This window comes from Urtica dioica, chromosome 7, assembly GCF_054948205.1.
Source record: "Urtica dioica subsp. dioica isolate 48M chromosome 7, U.dioica_male_clone48M_v1_H2, whole genome shotgun sequence".
NCBI classification, from domain to species: domain Eukaryota; kingdom Viridiplantae; phylum Streptophyta; class Magnoliopsida; order Rosales; family Urticaceae; genus Urtica; species Urtica dioica.
In genome coordinates, this window is record NC_142762.1 from 38,752,594 (window position 1) to 38,759,435 (window position 6,842).

Consider the following 6,842-nt stretch of genomic DNA (forward strand, 5'->3'; position numbering starts at 1 on the left):
GCCTCTTACCTTGGAAGAGATAGCTGAACTTCTCCCAGAACCTAGTCTCGAAGAACAATTCGGGCATATGCAAGAGCGTCTTTCAGTCTTGGAGGCGAATAACAAAGAGCTGAAGAGAAGGTTGCAGGCGAGGAAAGTCACACTGCAAAGCGCAGTGGTGATCCCAGATGAGGAACCCTCACACCGATCAGGGAAAGAACCCGTTGGGCAGGATCCGTTGGTTAAGAAACCCCGGAAACACGCTAAGGATCGGTATGAGAGGATAGAAGACGATTCTGATTACGAAAAAGAGCAGTCCAGCCAGGAAAAGATTCCTGACCTGTACCAGCCCTCGATGGATAAAAGTCGTTCAAATACTGTCAAAAGTGGCATAGGAGGCTCAGAAACTGAAGACAGTGCGAGCACCAACGAAACGAATTTCAAAAGATTGGAGCGTCGAATTGAAGAGGTGGCTCTTGGTCAGAAAGAGTCTATCCCAAAGATCGGTGATGCTATCTCCCCATTTATGGCACGGGTGTTAGAACATCGGTTACCTGATCGCTTCAGGATGCCAAGCATTCCTGTTTACGATGGGAAGACCGACCCATGAGACCATCTAGACACTTTCTAGTCTTGGATGCTGTTGCAAGGAGCAAGACCAAAGGTTATGTGCAGGGCATTTTCTATCACCTTAATAGGCTCAGCCATGGTACAGGAAACTTAAGCCAAACTCCATAGGATCCTGGAAGCAGTTATCCAGGAAGTTCATGGAACAGTTTGTCGGCTCCAGCTCGGGAAAAACTCCCAAAGAAAGGCTGTTAGCGGTAAGACAGGCCCATGATGTGTCTTTAAAGGATTTTATTAATCGCTACTCAGAGCAAGCTCTGCAGGTCGATGATCTGAATGAAGACTTTAAGCTTTTCGGGATCTCCTCCGGCGTCCGAATAGAGTCAGAATTCTGGTGGTCACTTTAGAAGACTAGTCCAAAAGACTACAACGACTTCCTGAAGAGAGCTCAGAAATATATCAACGCGGAGGAGGCAAGGTTGGCAGCAAGAAAAGTGAAGCCGCCAAAGAGCTACCGAGAAGAGCACAGGGAGCGACAGTCTGAGGATAACCGCCCGCCCAAGAAAAGACGGTTTGGAGCAGGACCCCTGAAACCCTTCTCCAGTAAGTTTGATAAATATCATAAACTCAATGCCCCAATAGAGGAGATATTTAGTCTTACCCAGGATAAAGAAGATTTCCCTAAACCGAGGCCGATCAAGAAAGATATCTCAAAGAGAGATAAAACAAAGTACTGTGCCTTCCATGCGGATATTGGTCACCGTATTGCTGACTGTTTCAACCTCAAAGAAGCTATAGAAGCTTTGATCCGAAGGGGAGCATTGAAAAAGTTCAAGGCCGAGCAAGGAAATCAAGAAGATAAAAAAGCTGAGGCATATGCAGAAATCTCACTTATAGTCGGAGGACCTCATGTGGGGGGGAACTCAAGAAGTGCTCAAAAGAGCTATGTAAGAGAAGCCTACGCGGGTCCCCGACAAATCTTGTTTACAGCCGAACAAAGGCCGAACAAGATAGCCAAATCTAACACAGAACCAATCACCTTCACAGCAGAACATGCGCAGTGGGTAATGTTCCCTCACAACGATCCGCTAGTCATCTCAGCTCTTATTGGAAACAGGAACGTACACCGAATACTGGTAGATACCGGGAGTGTTGTTGATGTGCTCTACGAAGACACATTCAATAAGATGGGTCTTAAGCAAGACTCATTAGCTCATTCTCCTGAAAATCTCTATGGTTTCACATGGGATTCAATCCAGCCCAAAGGGATAATCTTGATCCCAATAACTGTGGGGGGGAGCCCGAGAAGTAAAACCACAAACACCCCATGGGTAGTGGTTCCAGGAAAATCCTCGTTCAACGCAATCATTGGTAGACTAGCTTTGCAGTCCCTCGGAGCCATCACTTCGGTGGAATATTTGAAGATGAAGTTCCCTACTGAGCACGGAGTAGGTGAAGCGTTAGGAACTCAAGCTCTTGCAAGAAGTTGCTATGCAAATTATCTCAAAGAAAGCCAGGACAAAGATGTGAGCAAAATCATGATGATCGACTCAGACTTCGACCCACGTCTTCCGAGCCGAGAAGAAATTGGCCCAGGAGATGAAGTTGAGGAGGTCACCCCGGATCCGAAGCAACCTGAGAAGAAGCTCAAGATTGAAAAATATCTTGAATCAGGTACAAAGAATAGTTTAATTTCTCTTTTGTCTAATAGCTTAGACATTTTTGCCTGGTCGCAGTCCGACATGACAGGGGTATATCCTCAAATAGCATGTCATAGGTTGAATATAGACCCTAAGGAAAAACCTATTAGGCAAAAGAGAAGAGCTTTAAACTCCGAAATGTATATAGCCTTAAAAGAAGAAGTAGACAAACTAATCTCCAACAGGTCGATAAAAGAAACTAAATATCCAAAATGGGTAGCAAATCCCGTCCTGGTCAAGAAACCTAATGGAAAATGGAGAACTTGTGTAGATTTTACTGATCTGAACAAGGCTTGCCCAAAGGATAGTTTCCAAATGCCAAGAATAGATCAATTAGTAGACGCTACGGTAGGTCATGAGATTTTAAGTTTCATGGATGCCTACTGTGGATATAATCAAATCCCCATGTACGGTCCCGACCAGGACCACACAGCATGTATAACCGACCGAGGGCTATACTGCTACACAGTAATGCCATTCGGATTAAAAAATGCGGGGGCAACATACCAGAGATTAGTAAATCGTATGTTCGCTGAATTACTCGGAGTCACAATGGAAGCATACATTGATGACTTACTAGTTAAAAGCCGAAGAATAAGTGAACATACGGATGATCTTAGAAGAGCATTCGAAATTTTGAGACAATATCGTATGAAACTTAATCCTCTAAAATGTACTTTTGGTGTTTCTGCAAGAAGATTCTTAGGTTTCATCGTTCATGAGCGAGGCATAGAGTTCAATCCAGAGAAGATCACCGCTTTATTGAACATGACGCCACCGCGAAACATAAAAGAAGTACATAAGCTGACAGGGTGCATAGCCGCACTCAGTCGTTTTATTTCAAGATCTACTGATCGGAGCATTCACTTCTTTGATGCCCTCAGAGGCTCTAAAGAATTTGAGTGGACCGAACAATGTAACAAGAGCTTCGCGTCCCTGAAAGAGCACTTGGCATGGCCTCCGACTTTAAGAAAAGTTCAAGAATGAGAGCCTCTGGAAATTTACTTAGCGGTATCGGAGCACGCAGTCAGCTCAGCGTTAATAAAAAATGAGGGAAAAAACCAAGTCCCGGTTTATTATACTTCGCGACGTCTCAACGAGGCGGAAGGTAGATACCCGGAACTAGAGAAGTTAGCCTTCGCCCTCATCACCGCCTCTCGGAAGCTGAAGCACTACTTCGTCGCACATCCGATCACAGTCCTAACCAATTTTCCGCTCCGCCAAGTTCTGCAGAAGCCTGATGTATCCGGAAGATTAATGAAATGGTCGATTGAGCTGACACAATACGATATACACTTCAGCCCCCGACCAGCAATTAAAGGACAAGCAGTAGCTGATTTCATCGCTGAATTCACATACAGACCGGTAGATTTCCCAATTTGGGAAATGTATGTAGATGGAGCAGCGAACGAAAAGGGATCCGGAGTCGGGATTGCACTGACCAGTCCAGAAGGAGATAAGGTAAAATTTGCTTTTAAATTTGGTTTCAACGCTTCAAATAATGAGGTCGAGTATGAAGCCATGATACATGGACTTCAGATAGCAAAAGATTTAGAAATCAGAAAGCTTAAAGTATACTCGGATTCTCAGTTAATAGTTAATCAAATGAAAAATGAATTTCAGGCAAAAGGCGAAAAGATGTCGCTGTATGCCGAGAAGGCCAGAAGCTTAGCAGATAAGTTCGAACTCTGTGAAATCACTCAAATCCCCAGGGCTATGAATGAAGAAGCTGACGCTTTAGCAAAACTAGCCACCCAAGGATTCGACTCGGAGTCAATCCCAGTGATCAAAGTTGAGCAGTCGAGCATCGAACATGCCTCGCTTGTGCTTCAAATAAACCAACGAGAGTCATGGCAAACTCCGATTAAGGAGTACTTAAAGCACGGAGCTTTGCCCAGGGATAAAAATGAGGCCAGAAGTTTGAAATTCAGAGCTGCCCGTTATTTTTTAGAAGGTCAAAACCTCTACAAAAAAGGGTTTTCCCAGGCCCTTCTCAAATGTCTGGACGAAGATGAAGCTGAGTACGCTCTCAGAGAAATTCACGAGGGAATATGCGGAAGCCACATCGGATGCGAAGCACTGGCACAAAAGATCATCTGACAAGGGCTCTACTGGCCCACGCTGAAAGCTGATGCTCAACGCATGACACAAAGATGTGTCAAATGCCAGAAATTCTCTAACATCCCAAGGCTCCCTCATTCTCCTCTCATCACCCTCTCATGCCCGATTCCATTCGCAGAATGGGGAATAGATCTAATCGGAGCATTGCCAGCAGGCCGGGGTGGATGCAGGTACGCAATAGTAGCTATCGACTATTTTTCAAAATGGGTTGAAGCCGAACCCCTGAATAAAATAACTGCTCATGCCATTGAAAAATTTGTATGGAAGAATATCATTACTCGGTTTGGGATTCCAGTCAAAATCGTATCCGACCACGGAACTCAGTTTGACTGTGATTCCTTCAAAAAATTTTGTGAAAAATATGGCATTAACAAAGTTTTTTCTACTCCAGTCCGACCTCAGTCCAACGGATTAGTGGGAGCCGTCAACAAGACCATAAAACATGGCCTGAAAACAAAGCTGGATGAACAGAAATCAGAGTGGGTAGACATGCTCCAGGAGGTCCTCTGGTCATACAGAACCACCGAGCACTCCGCAGCTGGCGAAACGCCTTTCTCTCTCGCATACGGTTCCGACGCGGTCATTCCAACCGATATTATGATACCGACGGTGAGAAGAGAAAACTACTCTACGGAGGTAAATAACAAAATTTTGAAAATTAATCTAGACTTACTAGAAGAAAAAAGAGAAAAAGCTAGATTAAGAAATCTTGCTAACCAACAGAAAGTTACTCGGTATTTCAACAGGAAAGTCCGACCAAGATCGTTCAAAATCGGCGACAAAGTCCTCAGAAGGGTTTTTCTTCACACCAAGATCCATCAAGATGGAGCCTTTAACGCAAATTGGGAAGGACCCTACGTCATCCGAGAAGATTTCGGAAACGGGGCATACCGATTACAACAATTGAGCGGTGATATGGAGAAAAACCCTTGGAACGCCGAACATCTTCGCCATTTCTTTGTCTAAACATTTCTACTTTTAATTCAAAAAAGGCTTGGTCGCATGTATTGTGTTTTCAAATTCAAAAAGCGGCTTGGTCGCATGTATTGTGTTTTCAAATTCAAAAAACAGATTGGTCGCATGTACTTTTGATTTTCAGAAGTAAATATCCCTTTTTATTCATATCGTTCTACTCGGTACTCAGTAAGATGTCTTTTAAACAAATTCAGCAAAACAAACTACGGAGCAGGAAGGCTACGCATATCAAAATTCCAACAATTTTAATATCGAACAGTTTCTCCTTCAGATTAGAAAACTTAAGCTGGTAAATTATTATTATTTTTAATACTTGACTCTTATTACTTAGTTATACTTTATCTTGCCGAATTCGTGAATATAATAGAAACACAAATGAGATTAACTCCGACCACAGAGGAATTGTATCAAAACCCGAGGGTAAAAATTACATGATAAAAACAAAAACAAAAAAGAAAAAAAAAGAGATCCGGCCACGGATCAATTATTCAAAACCCGGATAGGTTAGAAAAAAAATACATAACAAAAATCCTAGTCCTAGTCGCCTCCTCTCTCCTGGTCGTCGCTGGCTCTTGGCTCGGGCTCTTCTTCCATCGACTCCGAATCCTCATCAAGATCCGTAGTATCCAGAGAAGGATTCTTCGGGCCGAGGATCCGAACAGCTTCGTTTATCCCAGCGGTGTAAAGGTCATCGCACATGTTGCGATAGTCCTCAGAAGCTTTGTACTCTTCCACCGCCGCTAAACGAGCAGCCTCGAGGTCTGCATGGAATTTCTGCTCGAGCTCCGACCGAACCTTCGCCACTTTGTCCTTGGCCGCATTCCTCTCCTTGAGGAAACGATCGTTCCGTTGCCTCAAAGATGTGGGCTCGGAACCCAGCAATCCGACAAGGCCGACCACACCAACGCAGCTCTGCGGTGATCGAAAGGGTCAGTTCAAAAGGAGATAAGGAAATGAAAGAGACTCCGACTAGATGAATATAAAAACATATCAAAACCACGGAGTCGGTAACTTGGGTAAGCCTCTCTAATGGCTTCAACTTTTGGACCACCTGGGTCTTCTCGGCAGGAAGATGCTCGTGAAGGAAGGAGATGATCGGAGTTAGGTGGTCGGAGGCGGCAGAAGGCTCGACCAGTCTTTTCCCCGGAGAAGGACTGGGACGTTCCGAGATCTTCGAAGAAGATGGAGTCGCCCGCTTACCCGCAGCAGAAGGTTTGGAGACCTTGGAACGTTTCGGGTTCGGAGGGACTTGGTCGGGAGCAGCTCTCTTCCTCGCCATCTTTGCAATCTCTGTTAAACAAAACAAATAAGTAAGAATAAGAAAAAATTAGCGCATATTTGATTTGATAAGAAATAAATAAAATGCTTACTTGAATATGGATAATAATAATACTGGTCAAGCAAGTCGGGGTCCGACAACACAAAAGTCGACCGATCAGCCTCCGAGATATCAAAAATCTTAGAATGAAGTGGTCGCTGGTCCTCGGAATATTGCGAAAG